Source organism: Acinonyx jubatus, chromosome B2 (assembly GCF_027475565.1).
Source record: "Acinonyx jubatus isolate Ajub_Pintada_27869175 chromosome B2, VMU_Ajub_asm_v1.0, whole genome shotgun sequence".
NCBI classification, from domain to species: domain Eukaryota; kingdom Metazoa; phylum Chordata; class Mammalia; order Carnivora; family Felidae; genus Acinonyx; species Acinonyx jubatus.
Window position 1 is genome coordinate 74637126 of NC_069385.1, and position 16142 is coordinate 74653267.

Here is a 16142-nt window from a genome sequence, read left to right on the forward strand (position 1 = left end):
AGAAAAAACAACAAAGATCTTTTTTAGCAAAGCTTTGCGCCTCCACATTGTAGGTGTATGGTAATATTTTAGAGAGCAGTAATCTGTTATTGCAGGTGGTCGGGCTTCAAGCACTTCCGTATTTTGAGAATAGATCAGACGAAGTGCAACAACTTTTATTGAAAAATTGCCGAATTTGAAAATTAGAAACACATTTTCTGTGGCTAAGATTAAGTTAGCATGTATTACAGTCACTTGGACTTTTCTGTAGCACTAAGGGGAATATAATTACATAGATTATTCCACATGTCATGAGATTGGAACCTTAATCACAGTTAGAAACCTTTATCATGCTGACGTAGACCCTCCAGTTCAATCTCTTTAGTAATTAAAGGACTTCTCTATTTTTTGGTTAAAAATATGGAGTAGGCAAGTCAATGAAAAATGAAACAAACTCACCTTTTATTTTTATACATAAAAGCAAGTTTTATTTCTTATGTTTTAATTGTATTTATTCATGCTTTCAGAGAAAGCTGTATGTGAGGATGGAGTCCAAAATTATCCTTTAAAATCTACTTTTAGACACACACATATGTATCCATGAGAGTGCATTTGTGTGTGTGTGTGTGTGTGTGTGTGTGTGTAGCATTTGTATGGAACTTAATTTAAAAATGAGATTTGGAGTCTTACAGCTTAAATCAAAGAGAAAAAGTAGATATATATTGTTTACCTGGTAGTAAGAAATACTTTTATCCAATGAAAATTTATTACCACCAGAAATCACCAGATCAAAAGAAGAATGAAGGGAGAAAGAAAGAAAGAAAGAAAGAAAGAAAGAAAGAAAGAAAAGAAAAAGAAGGAAGAAAGAAAGAAAAAAAGAAAAGAAAAGAAAAGGAAAAGAAACAAAGAAAGAAAAGAAAAAGGAAGAAAGAAAGAAAGAAAGAAAGAAAGAAAGAAAGAAAGAAAGAAAGAAAGAAAGAAAGAAAGACATCCCAAGAGAATCGTGGGTGGAGACCTAAGTCAACAGAAATGTTGCCAAAGATCCAGAACATAAACTGACACTAGCTGTCATCCCAGCATATTTTTTTTGCCCTCTTTTTTTGTTGTTGTTATCCAGGGATTTTAATGACATTGTCTTGTAACTTGGTATATCTATCCTGTGTCATTCTAAATGCAGAAGAAGTATTTTATTGCTCTTCCTGTCATATACGCTAAGGTGTTGCATCTTTTTGAAAGAAAAACGCGTTTAGAACCCCCGTGTTGGGATCGAAGTCAAAACTACAATAAACGACTTCAATCAACCCAGCAAGGACAAAATTGATCAGAATGTGTCTATTTTATCAAATATAATATAAATCAAACACTACAGAGTAAACTACTACATAATTAATGGTCAGTGACATGGTATAGGCTATTGATCTTCACTCATTTTTGCTTGGATATCCCCCCAAATGTTTTTAGTATGACCCCCCATATCCTTATGTTATTTTCTAAAAATTCTTATTATTGTTTTACACAGATACACAGGATGCAATCTCCAATGTATTGTAAATATCAACATTTTCACTTTTTTAGATATATTTAATAAAATCTAAATATCATAGCTATTTGATAACATCATCATCTGGGCTCAAGAGTTCTTCTGGGATGATGGTAATAGTTTGAAATGGAATTGTGGGGATATTGAGCAATTGTATACATTTACAAAAATTGCAATTACATAGTTACAGTGGGCGAATTTTATGGTGTGTAAATTATATCTCAAAATAGCTGTTAAAATAGAAACAAGTTGGAAATTTTACATTCTTCCTTTTTCTCCTTTGACCTGTTTTTCCCCCATAGAAGCCCATCCTATTATAGTATATTTTTAGGATCAAAATCTTTTGTTGATGATCCCATACTTCTTTGCAATGAATATATGTATATAAATTTAGATTTAAATATTTTCTATATTCTATGACATAAGGCTCTAAATATTAAAATGTTTATCTGATGTTTATTATTATTATAAGTAGCACAAATTGATCACTAGCAATATTAATATGCAATACATTTTATAAATAATCAAACTTAAAAATTAACATTTATTAGACGCACCATTCAATGAAATAGAACTGTTTCTTTTTTCATTTGGTTAATTTTTTCCAATTACTCATTGCCAAATGAGACAAAATCGAACAGTTTTATTCCAATTGTTTGTTTTTACAGATTTAAGCACCAAGAAACTTTTTTTGTATAAATCATAAGATGAAATATAAGATATTTATATAAACAATATGGGTCAAAGTTTTCAAATTCCTTGAGTTATACATCATGCAGTGACCTATTACTAAAATGTTTTAGTGGCCTAAACTCAACAAGGTCCTCTCTCAATTTTACTGAAAGCAAAAAATTGAAAACAACTTGACTTGCAAAAGTCAGTCGTTAAAATCAATCACTGTCTTAGCATTTATATCACTATTTTGAATTCTTCCTATGCTTGGCACTGTGGGGGTTTTTACAGTTTTATAGGATTTTTGTTGGGTAAGAGGTGTGCCATTCTTCTGTAAACTGGGAGAACGCTGATTGCTAAGGGAATGCCTTTATCCTAGGTGAGGTCTCATGCAGATCAATGCTATAAAGGAGCAGACCCGGAAGCAAAGGATCTGGAAATTGATTACCTCAAAGCTATCCTCAACTTTATGTCCCTTGAAAAGTTTTGTCCATCTTGAAGGGTGTCCACACCCCAGTTTAAAGACTGGTACAGCCAGCAAGAAGTCAGAAGCAGGAGAAAGTATAGTTGGATGCCCCTTGGGGGTGGGGGGAAGGAAAGCAGATACACCGAGGCATCCAGAACTTAGCTGGACCTAAGAGAATGTGTAGGCTTTAGGTATTCAGAAAGAAGCAAGGAAAGGCATTTCAGATGGGGGACTCACTTAAACAAAAGCATGGAAACAGAATTGACATGTTCTCTGCAGGAGAAGAGAAAGGGACTGACTGAAACATACATGCTGTGTGGGGCCAAATGAAGATCCAATTGTAAATGCAATACAGTGAGAAGGGTCCTCAAGAAACATTTTTGTTCTATCCCTGAAATCTAACTCCATCAATTCCAAATGGCAATGGACATATATAGTTAAGAAGAGCTTTCTAAGATCAGATCAGCACTTGAATTTAACTTCATGTTCAGAAAACAGCTTTAGGGGAATCACTTTATTTTCTAGGTAAAGAGGTACATGGGTACCTGGAATCAATTCATCAATCACACATATTTACTGAGTCCATTATTATTAAGTCTATACCATGTGCCAAGCCTTGGGTGGCCTTATGGACATCCTTTAAGCCCATACTCCAAAATCTGGACTACTTGACATACTGAGCTACTCAGAACTCTCCTGCTGAAGTGATTATGGATATAGGATACTAAAATTGTGTGCAGGTGTAAAAGGCAGCCACAAAATCTCCTTGGTACTGTATCCTGTTTGTAGGGCCTTGTGCCTCTCCAAAGTCTACAGTTTCTATGCACATGTTCCCTAAGTTAAAGTGACCTGGATAGAATAAGAGACTGTCTTTCTTCATCTGACTGTTGACTGTAGTTGGTATCAGCAATGTAAAAAAGATTTTTTTAAACCTGAACATATATATACATAAACACACATATAGGAATGTCTGTGTCCAAGTTTATTCACCTGCAGTTGGCGAAATAAGCCACATCCAAAATACAGACTTTCTGTAAGAATTTCTTTTCAAATTCATTTCTGTCAGAAATAGTCCCCAAGTGGTTTGTGGTTACTGATCTTATTTTTAGGGTGAACCAGACTTAGATCAGCCCAAAGGCTTTTCAGTCCCTTTAGGAGGATAACATAAATGGGAGGGAAAGTTTATACCTAAAAGTCACCCCAACTTAGAGAAGGATTTTGAACCCATTTTCCCTCTCTATGCTGTACTCAACTTCAACCCTGCAAGACTGAGTCTCTTCTTCTCTAATTTCCCTTTTATGACTTGATACCTTCGTACACGGCCTTGCTGCATTTAGGATGATCCCTTTGGCTACTCTCCAGAAACCCCTCTAGCACTCAGCTCTAGTGCCACCCCATTTTCCCGATTCCTTCAGGCCAGGCTTCACTCTGTTCTTCCTGTGCTTTCTCTGAACTGAAAGTGCGTGTTCCCCACATGACATTATTATAGCTGTGTTACATTGTTATTCATCTTCAAATCCTTGGTACTTAGCAGGGTTCTTGGAACGTGGGTATTGCTCAATACATGTTTGTCGAATGAATGAACAAACTACTAAGGTCCTAGGACCCACCACGTAAATAAAAAAGAAAAATAGCTCAACAGCAACCATGGGTTACAGTTTTGCGCAGGTATATTCTTTAGGATTCATGATTCGTAGTGGGCCTCTGATGTGCAAAGTGAAGGGTTTTTGTTTGGTTTTGTTGGTTTTGTTTTGCCTTGCAGCAAGTGTGTGTGTATGTGTATAATGTGTATGTGGTATATGTGTATGGTGTATGGTCTATAAAGTGAGATAGCCTTCATTGTCACCTGGAAATCCTAGAGTTAGATCTTACTTTTCTACCTTTATTATACTCACTCACAATTTTCTGTTCTGTTACCATAAGCCACACGTGCACGCGTGCTCGTGCACACACACACACACACACACACACACACACACGCTTCCCCTAAGGTTAAGTGGTAAGAATGGGAGATAAAATACAGAAATGTGGGAACATCAAGATCTCCCCTCATGTTTCAGTGACTCATCTAGTCAACTCAAAGTGAGATTTACCATTTTAATTGCCTCACCAAAAACTCTCTTTTGGTTTCCTTGATCTTTTGGGGTAGTCTGTGGGTTGGGGTGTTAGACATTAAATGTAGCGATGTTGGAGGTAGAGACTAAGCTGGATAAACATGAAGGACCCTGAGGGTCCTTAGGCATGTGGAGCCCCTCTGGTGGAAAATGAACTGGCATCTGTAAGATGCCTGCTGATGTGGGGTAGGGCCTTAGTAATGACCCAGCTTGTGAAATCGGCCCTTTGGGGCTGGCATAGAGTCATAAACCAAGCCAATTAAATTCTTAGAGGAAAATAGAATTGTGTAAACTTCAAATGTTGAGTTGAACTGTTTAGCAGTGAGCTGTTCTTTTAACTGCCAACCGCGCCTGAGCCCGCCTCTTCCTGTTAGGTCAGCAACAAGCAGCAGCTCCAGGCTTGGACGTCTGGGTAATGGGAGTAACAAAGCTTTTTTGCCCAGAGTTTTAATATCCCAAAGGCAAAACTGAACTGATAGTGATAATACAAATAGGATGTTTGCCTTAGAGTTGATGCTAGAATTGGTTAAGACTTTTGGACTATTAGGATGGGGTGAATATATTTGTATGTGAAAACTGTGTGATTTTTGGTGAGCTAGAAGGTAGAGTGTTATGGGCTGAATTGTGTCCCCAAATTCCACATGCAGAAGTCCTAACGCCAGTACCCCAGAATGTGGCTGTATTGGGAGATAGGGCCTTTACAGAGGTGGGCCCTAATCCAATTTGACTGGTGTCCTTATAAGAAGAGGAGATGAGGACACAGACCTGTGCACACACAGAGGAAAGACCACATAAGGACACAGCATGAAGGTGTCATCCGCAAGCCAAGGAGAGAGGCCTCAGAAGAAACCCATCCTGCCAACACCTTGATCTTGAATTTCCAGCCTCCAGAACTGTGAGAAATAAATTTCTGTTGTTCAAGCCACCCAGTCTGTGGTATTTGTCATGGCAGCATTAGCAAACTAGCATCGTCACCTAGTCCAGGAAATATTATTTTCTAAGTCTTCTTATTTTTTCTAACTCACTGAGCTTTGTAAGAAATAAGCAGTATGATACTGGGGAAGGAGAAGACTCCAGTTTTGAAAGGCCTAAGGCTTATATAATTTTGGAGAGTCCTCCTCAACAAAAAAAATAAGTAGCAAAATGATTATTTTTAGAATAAGACAAAAAATCACAACAAATTTTAAAATTGTAAATAGGAGACAAATTCAAAAACACATATCATCTGATCACGTGAGCCAGGCCTCACTGGAGGGTTGGGCAGGTCGGGGCGCTGAGGCTTACACGAGGTTGGCTGTGTGTTAAAGTGCCTGTTTGAAATAATAGAGAAAGGCTGGACCCCTTTATGGTTAGATTTTCTGTCTTCCCATATTCTCAGGTACTCCACCACAGCACATCTGTAGACAGGATTTCATTCGCAGGAGCCTCCACCAGGCCGTTAAGTTACACTGTCAGTCTAGCCAAGTATATAGTGCCTTCTGGGAGAATCCTTGCAAATACCCTGCCCTGTGCAGTAATTAACAATGGTCAGTTACTCTTTTCAGTAGTATGTGATGTAGATCCCCAGAACTGGGTTTTGCTGGCTGTCTGCCACAGGTGACAGAGCAAAGAGTGGGGCTTGGTGCCCTGGGTGCAAAGATAATCCCCTCTGCATTTGCACAGAAAACTGGAGAATTTTGGTGAAATTTTTCAGTTTCAGAATTCATTGGATCTCAAATCAGGTTGCCAGTACTGAGGTCATTGGTATGACCCTTTTTCCATTTTCACAGGCAAAGCTTCCCTCCTTGCTCAAGACAAAATTCATAAAATGGTGCCAGAGAAATATGATTTTTTTTCACACTTCACAAAGCTGTCAAAAAGCCTGGGTTTGCCAGTTTTGCTTTTAATGTGCAAAACCTTTCACATGGCTCCAGGAACAACCCAAGATCTAGTGGCCAACAAGTTGCATTTCCTTCCAAAGGAAACAGTAGAAGCATTGTTGGAGAAGAGGATGGCATTGACTTCAGCTGGAGCTGGTAAGGGATGGTATTCACATTCAAAAGAGCAGAAGCATTGGCTTCTGCAACAACAAACTTTATTTTAGTGGTAGGTTTAAGACATACAGGCATAGTGTGTGTGTGTGTGTGTGTGTGTGTGTGTGTGTGTGTATAGGGTGTGTGTGTGTTTACTCACGCATGATAATCTTATCTCTCATATGGGCCAAACTTTTTGTGTCCATTTTGTAAATGGGACATCTGAGAAGCAGCCCTTTGCCAGGCCTAGGGACATAGGGTGATCGGTTTTATCGAATTTTCTTTGACTCTATTACACATGACTCTCAGTCCTAATAATAGCTTGTCCTGGACTTCTTCATGCTTTCCTTTTTTTTTTTTTTTTTTTACACTTTCCATGCCTACTCTGAGGATATTTAGATAACCAAAGTTCCATTATATTTGGCCATGTGTTTTCTTCCTCCTTTCTTCTGTTTTCTACACCAGTGATTCTCAAAGTGTGGTTCCTGGACCAGCAGTATCAGCATCACCTGGGAACTTGTTAGAAATGCAGGTTCTCAGACCTCATCCCAGACTGACAGTATATTAAATGGGGCTCAGTATTCTATATTTGAATGAGCCTTCTAGGAAAACCTGATACTCCCAGAAGTTTGAAAGGTACTGTCCTACATCACTTTTATCTGTCCTGAGAAGTAGATATCACAGCCTTCAAATGCTTACTCACAGTGGGCAATGTCCAAAGAGAGGGGACTCAATGGTAGTTGTGATAAGTGTTTCATACACATTAATCTGTGGAGACCTCACAGGCTCCCTGTAACTATCCAGCTTCTACAGTTGACACACTGACGCTCAGGGAGGCTGTGCAACATAACCATAGCCAAGATGGCTTCAGAGGGTATCTCAGAAGAATGTTCACGTGACCACCCACTGGGCCTCCTCTGTGCTTGCTCTGCAACATAAGACAAACTCCCAAATAGCTTTACTCCTTATGGACAAGTTCTTTATGATAAAACTTCTAGCAACATTAGCTCTAAGAGCACTCAGCTGGTAAGGGATGGAGCCAAGATTCAAAGACAGTGTATCCATATTTCATCCCTGTACTTTGGCCTGTATCTTGCAACTCTCTCAGAATTTATTGTTCATAAAGTGCAGGACTGGGCTCAGTGGAGGATACAAAGCTGAATGATAGAGTCATGACCCTTAAGAAGTTTAGGGTCTATCTGAAAACTTTGGTCTGTGGCTCTCCTCATGCATGGGTAGGCAGATCCAGACAACCCAGAATGGTGTTATGGAAAACACCGAGGCCTGAGTCAACAGCTCTGGATTTGAATCCTGGCTCTTCTAGACCACATGTTGTTACCACAGGAAAATTATTTAACCTCTCTGAACTTCAGTTCCAACATTACTGGTGCTTATTGTGAGCCTATATTGGGATTATATTTTTAGAAGTTTCAGTACAAAAAATAAATGAAATGGACTGAAAGAATGTTTTGAAATGTTTCAGTACAATGCTTGTTAATGAATGTCATTAACATTCTTGTATTATTTACTTACTAATAGGATTGTTGGCTGAGGAAGAGATAATGAAAGTAAAATTCCAGGCACAGCTTGGGTGCCTGAGAAATGGTAGTTACTTTTCTTTTTTTATTAGTAAATGCAATTACATTCAGTAGTACCAGCCACAATGTCATCTTTCCCTGCACAGAAGTTGGGCCAAGGCTGGCAGAGCTAGAAGCTGGGAATAAGGACTGTGGAACAATGAGGGAGTCCCACATTGGATTATACTAAAAGTGTTTCAGTGAGTGTTAAGGCGTGCTGTGGGTTGATCACTTGAATATTACCTCTTTCACTTTCTTTGAAATATTGAGTTTGGAGAAAAGAGCTGGTGAATGGTCATAAGATGTTGAAAATAGAAGACATTTCATAGATACCAAACGGTTCTTGCATATCGTGCTAAAAGGGATATAGCCAGGGGCGCCTGGGTGGTGCAGTCGGTTAAGCGTCCGACTTCAGCCAGGTCACGATCTCGCGGTCCAGGAGTTCGAGCCCCGCGTCAGGCTCTGGGCTGATGGCTCAGAGCCTGGAGCCTGTTTCCGATTCTGTGTCTCCCTCTCTCTCTGCCCCTCCCCCGTTCATGCTCTGTCTCTCTCTGTCCCATAAATAAATAAATAAATAAATAAATAAATAAATAAAAATCTGCCCCCCCCAAAAAAAATTTAAAAGGGATATAGCCAAAAAGTTGACAAGGTACAAACTGAATTTGTTGCCACTACACCGTTTTAATCACACTGGACGTAAGCAGTCCTTCACCATCTGCAGTGTGGGCTTCAACTGCAGACTCATTGCCCAGAGATAGTGCTCGAATGTGGGGTTTTTTTTTTTTTTTTTAGTTTTGGTAAATTTTACTAAAAATCAAAATCCAAGTCTTATAGATAGAATGCAGGACGTAGCTTTGGGGTGCAAATCTTCATAGATTTAGAATCTATGTATTGCAGAGCTAATTTGTTTCCCAGACTGTTTATTTTCCTTTAGGAAAAAAGTACATAAGACTAGAGTATTTCGAGTTTTGAAAAAAAATTTTTTTAAGGAAAGGATGGAACATGTGAAACACCCCATAATCTCTAGAGAGATGAAGCAGGAAATACCAGTTTGAAGCTAACAAAAATGGTAATGACCAAATTTCCCAAGAAAGTAATCTTATAACATTTTATGGTCATCAGTTCATTTTACACATGCGTAAACAGTGATAAAATGAGGTGATATATAAGCAAGTTTGTAACCAGCTGTGCCTTTTATAATTATATAGATGCCCTAACTCTTGATTGAACAGGGGTTAATTTTTACAGTGGAAAACAATTACCACATTCATTCATGTAATTCTTTGCAAAGAAACAATTCTGTTTAACTAAGGGGTTAACATGTGTGTTGTTTATGTTTTTTTTTTTTATTTTCTGTATATTGTGGTGTTTTGACATTTGAAAAACCTGTCTGGGGAGAGACTGCTCCTCTTGGGTTAGCCAATTCTTAGACATAGCATAAGGCCAGCTGGGAACATGCGTTTGATGTACAAACCACTCCAAAACCATACCTCCTTTATCTGGCGGCAATATTCCTTTGCCTTAATCACCCCAGAGCTAGATGCCAGGCAACTAAGGGCCACTCCTATAATTTAGAGCCCACAGAAATTATTCAGACTAGCCAATCCTAAGCTATTGTATGCTTCCCTGCCTTGCCTTTCCCACAGAAACTCCAACAAAGGCTGTGGCTTAGATTCTCCTCTCTCCCCTGCCACTCTTGCCTCCTGACTACCATTGATGCTTCCCCATGTGGTCCTGTGTGGCATGCCTCCTGTCTTTAGGACCCATGAGTATAGTAGGCTTTGTTTCCCTGACTCTCTCCTGTGTCTCCTCTTGTGCCCACACCCGACTGACCACCATGAAGAACACAGAACTACACGTGACAATACTGTTTACATCAGGTTCCTGCTACCAGGTGCCATACTACCTTTTCCGATTGACACAAGCAACTATAGAGCCAGGCCATTAAATTCAGAAAGCCTCTGGACAAAGCTGCACACAACTTTGTCCTAGTTGGCCCCTTCTGCTTCCCAGTGTCTTTCTCTTTGCCGATCCTTTAGACCTTGATTTCACCTTGATGATTTTTGTATACTCCCTGCTTAAATCTGGTACTCCCCTGCTGACACGTGGTTCTTGACACTGGAGCTCTTCCTCCTCTACCTGACCTCAAGGGCATTACTGCCCAGTTCCCCTCCAGCCACTCATCCCTCTCACCTCGCTGCTGACCTTAGTCTATACCATATTACATCTTACCTTGCTTACCTTACCCTTTACACTCCACTCGCACATACAGTAAAATGTGCCATTTGCCATAGCTATCTAAAATAGGCAGCTGAGTTTAGTTCAAAACACTAACTACATAGAAGTTTAATTAGAAAATACGCTAGCATTTTTCCTACTTTAGGATATTTAGGAGCTATCTACATTCAATATCATATTATGTATGTATGCAAGTATACTATCTTTATATAAGTTGTGGGACTATAATTACCATCTCACTAATTAACACATAACATAAAGCTGTTTTATATTACTGGAAAAAAATGTTTAATTTCTTCCTATTAACTGCTAACAGATATTTATTACTATACCTATTTTAATGAATAAAAACTTCATTTCCATATGTTATATTTATGGAAATAAAATTTTCCATATAATTGATGTGCTAAAACATAAAGCAAATCAGTAGCACTATGTTCTCTTAAAGCTAAACAAGCCTTTTGAAATCTTTCCCTACACTGTTACGTTGTTTGCTAAGTATTTATTTATAAAAGGTATAAGGATTAACTTAAATTTGGATTAAATAACCACAAATGGAATTAGTAAGCAAGCTTTGCAATTTTGTCTGCTATATCTTTACTTATACATAGTACAAAGATAAACTTGGATCAAATAAGCACAAAGAGAATTAATAAATAAATCTTACAATATATATTTTCATACACAGACCTACAAAGAGTTTTTAAAAACTCTACTTGGGTTACATTCACCATTGCCACTATTTACCCTCCAAAGGAAACAACTCACCTTCTCACACCACTAGTTTGAGTAACAACAGGCATGATGTCTCATATCTACAAAGAACCCACTATGTTGCAGATGCTGTTCTACATGTGATAAATGTGCCAATTACTCCTCCAATTGTAGGTACTATTGTTATCTCCATTTCACAGATGAAGGGACAGACAGGAGAAAAGGCACTCATCCCAAATCACACCCCCCTATAGGTGGTCAGGGAAAAATGAAGCCTGGTCTTCCTCTGGAGCCTGTGTTGGAGCCCCTTTGCTCTTAATGAGTTCAGAATCTCACCATGAGTAGGGCTGCAGAGGCCGCAGAAGGCAAAGGGAGAGATGTTTGGGCAAAGGCAGAATCAAGTAATCATCCATCTACCTTCACTTTCTCCCTCAACCCCAATAAAACACCTATAAAGGGATTTTTTTAAAAAGACAAATCCAGAAAGAGGAGGGGAAATGGGAGATTAAAGGCACCAACAAAATTTAGGAAACTGGAAAGCCAAAGGATGAATAGGAACTGAGTGGCTCATCCAGAAAACCAAATCCTAAGCTCACAGTGGGGAACCTAATGACAACTAATAAGCACCCCAGAATGGACCAAAGTCTTGGAATTCACCAGGAATCTCTGGATGGGGAGTAAGGGAGGGAGGAATGGGTGAATTCTATTGAGAAACAGATCCCCAGATCCTCAGATCCCCAGATCCCTGTTGTGCCCACCAGAGTTCTCTCACCCTCTATTTTCCTGAAGAGTTAAGAGTTCCTTGCATGTTTGATAGAGTGAACCAGTTAAGGAAGCTGAATTCAGAGTTTTCAAATTTTTAATTAATAAACACCATTTCATGCTCATGAAAATGGTTAAAACATAAAAGACTGGCAAAACCAAATATAAGTGAGGTTCTTGAACAACCAGAACTCTCATATGCTGCTGGTGGAAGTATAAAATAGTATCAGCACTTTGGGGAATGGGTGGGAAGGTAAATTTACATCTATCCCATCACCTACCAATTCCACTCCTAGGTATTGATCCAAGGAAAAACTAAGTGCATGTCTACAAAATGATTTACATAGTAATGTTCATAACTATCCTATGCAGATTTGCTAAAACCTGGAAACATCCTGAATTTCCATTAACAGGGGAATGAAGGCAAAACAAAACAAAAAACCCTGCCAAGTGGCCAAATAGTGGAATACTACTCAGTAATGGAAAAGAGTGAAAAGCTAGTATACTCAACATCATGGATGAATCTCAAAAAATTGTGTTCAGGGGCGCCTGGGTGGCTCAGTTGGTTAAGTGTCCGATTTAGGTTCAGGTCATGATCTCGTAGTCAGTGAGTTCGGGTCCCGCATCAGGCTCTGTGCTGACAGCTCAGAGCCTGAAGCCTGCTTCAGATTCTGTGTCTCCCTCTCTCTCTGCTCCTCCCCCACTCACGCTCTCTCTCTGTCTCTCAAAGATTAATAAATTAAAAAAAATTTTTTTAAATTGTGTTGAGCTACAGATCCTAAACACAAAAGATTTGTACAGTGTATATGATTCTTTTCATCTGGAGTCTAAGAATAAGGAAAGCCATTCTACAGTGATAGAGTCAGACAGTGGGATAGAAGTGAGGGAATGCCTGAAAAGGCACATGAGGGAACCTCCAGGGATGATGGAAATGTTCTGTATGTTGTTTGAGGAAGTATACACAAGAGTTCAAACTCCCCAATCTGAATACTTATAATATGTACATTTTGTTTAATGTAAAGTATACATAATAACTTTGTAATATTCATAAATAGCAAAATATATTAAAAAATGTGCACTTATAAATCTGATTTACAATAGCAACATTTTATGTTCAAGGCACTTTTTAGAGCTTTATACATACAAACTAATTCAGTCTTTGTGATATCTCAATGAGATATTATTACATCAATTTTACAGTTAAAGACACTGAAGCCTATAAAGTAAGAAACTTACCCAAAGTTATACAGTGAGCCAGTTGTAGGGCTGGGATTTGAAGCCAAGTAATATGACTCTAGAGCCTTTACACTATTTTATGGTACCATGCTGCCTTCCACTGACTAAAGAAAGAGGAGGGTGAAGAAAATACAGTTGAAAAAAGTGACATTGAAAAAAGTGACACCTAAGTCTTAAAAAAGAGTTCCTAGGTCCTTAGTTCAAGTTGGGACGGCCCAAGCTCCTGGGCTAGAACTGCCTAGACAATCGGGATTGAGGAGGTACAACTGGACCTGAGTCTTGTGTGATCTCATTGCTGAGGCATGGCATGATATAGTTATTCCAGAGCATTACCTTTAGCATCAGGTCCAAAGTCCAGTCTATGCCTAGGGTGTTATATTTGTATGGCCCTCAAAGCCTTTGTTTTCTTAACTGTAATCTCACGACGCTGATATCTATGCCAGAGGTAAGACATGTGTAGCAGATACAGCTAGGTGTCTGCCCAATGTTCACCTTCTCCTTCTCCCTCATTAACAGACACCCTAGTTTGTTAAGAGTCGTGATATGCCTGGGGTGCCTGAGTGGCTCAGTTGGTTAAGCCTCCAACTTCAGCTCAGGTCATGATCTCACGGTTCATGAGGGCCTGAGTTCAGGCCCTCATCAGGCTCTGTGCTGACAGCTCAGAGCATGGAGCCTGTTCAGATTCTGTGTCTCCCTCTTTCTCTGCCCCTTCCTTGCTCTCTCTCTCTCTCTCTCTCTCTCTCTCTCTCCCTCCCAAAAATAAATAAACATTAAAAAAAATTTTTTTAAGTGTTTAAAAAAAGAGTGGTGATATGCCTAGTGAAGGACCTTCCCAGATGCCCTCACAATGAAGGCTGTCATGTGACACAGCTCTGACTTAAAAGAAAAACACAATAAGCAGAATTCTGCCAGGGTGTTCGAGCAAGTTGTGGCTCTCCTCCTATTTGTACCTGTCTGTTCTCCCTCCTCTTGTCTGGAACTTCAGTGTGAGTCTAGATGTGAAGCCGTCATATTGCAACCATGAGGATGAAAGCTATATAAGAATGGGAGAGCAAAGATAAGAGGCCAAGGAGACTGCTGACCATTGGAGCCCCTACCTGCCCAGGATGGTGTATCTCCATACTTCTTGTTATGTGAGGAAAAGAAAAAAATCCCCCAGTGTACAAGTTACTATATTCTGGGTTTACGTTACATACAGCTGAATGTCATCCTTAACTTACCTTACATCCAGACGGTAAGAACCATTAATGGGTAGCAGTTAATTTCCCCCCAGATGAACAAAGAATATGTCTATGTTATTTCTACTTTTGGTATGGTGTTTCTAACAACAAAATATATCAGAGATATGGCTGTACATCACATCTCCATCCATACATGTTGCTGGTTTTCCCAGGCATAGGCATTAATGTAACCATTTTCAATCACGGTTTCAAGAGATTGTTTCTGTTAGTACTTTATTTCTGGCACAGTTAAGAATAATGCTTGATCATTTTTCAGTCCCATGCACTTGTCTTATAGACATTTGAAGGATTAAATTATCCTTGTCCTCCTTTCCTTCAAAGCCAATTTGTTTAATATGAAGTTATAATACAAATAAACTACACTTACTAGGCATTTTTCATACTGATCAATGTTTTGAATATTTAACAATTCAATTTATTTGATGTTCACAAATATTATTTGAAAGGACTATTATTATAAATATTCAACAAAATCAAGGCTCCATTATAAGTATATTTCAAAAATGAAGCATAGAGTGATTAGGTGGAAGGTGGAAGAACTAGGATTTGCGATCAGGTGTTCTGACCCAAAGCCTTCCTAACACAACTCATACACTGTTTCCTTAGCTGCTGTCTAAAGTGACTTGGAGTCAAAACGGGTCAACAAGATTGGAACTATTCAGTAGGTACACATGCAATTGTGTGTAGGCGGGTGTGCGTGGATGAGACAGAGAGAGAAAGAGAAAGGGAGAAAGGGAGGGAGAGAGAACGAGAAATGAGAATGGATGGTAAGAAGTTTTGTTCAGGGGGAGGGAGAAGATTGTAAATAAGGGGAATTTTTTTTAAATGACAATTATGACACGTAAAATGAAAATGTCATTTTTAAGCCTCTTGTTCATAGTCTCGGGATGTCAGAAATTTAAAACTGATGACCAAACACGGGCCGAGTTTTCAAAACTGAAAAGAAAGTTGAATAAAGTTATCATTTGATACAGTAAATTCCAGGCTGGAAATGTCTTCTGTCATTTAGGGAGCAAATTAGACTCACAATTCACAGAAAATGAGATTTTATGCAGAAATAATGGTACAAAAAACATACTTCTTATCTAAAAATAACGAATCTTTAAATGAATAGGAATTATCATGAGATAAATATTAGCAACTTACTAATTTATCTAACATAATGTGAGTACTCTTTCCTATAATTCAATTTATGATAGATATAAGAAGATTGTTACATGAAATGAGACTTAACTAAGAAGTACAAGCAGAGTATTATATATAACAAGCATTCTTACTTATTTATTATAATAATATATAAGATGCTGTACTATAGGACATAATGGAAAAACCTGCCTTTATATTTTATTTTATTTTATTTTTTTAATGGAGGTAAATGGTGAATTAACTGAACCAGATAGATTTAGCCCTTCAAACTGAAACAACGTTATAGAAATGATTTTTAAATCTCAGGTTTTGATCTCTCTTTGAGTTGTTTTGGACTATTGCATCATGTTATTTCTGGCTGAGGATTTTTGAAACTATGAATATGCAGGAGTAGTCCTAGACAACAGCAAATACAGTCAAGTAACCAAGAGGTAGAATTGGAAGA

At 38.5% G+C, this 16142-nt stretch overlaps 1 long non-coding RNA gene across 2 annotated transcripts in view; it reads right to left on the reverse strand.

Annotated features, from left to right (window-relative positions):
- The window catches only part of LOC128315585 (uncharacterized), a 107611-nt gene that overhangs the window by 5232 nt on the left and 86237 nt on the right, over positions 1-16142 (reverse strand). The gene's annotated exons all lie outside the window — the stretch shown is intronic.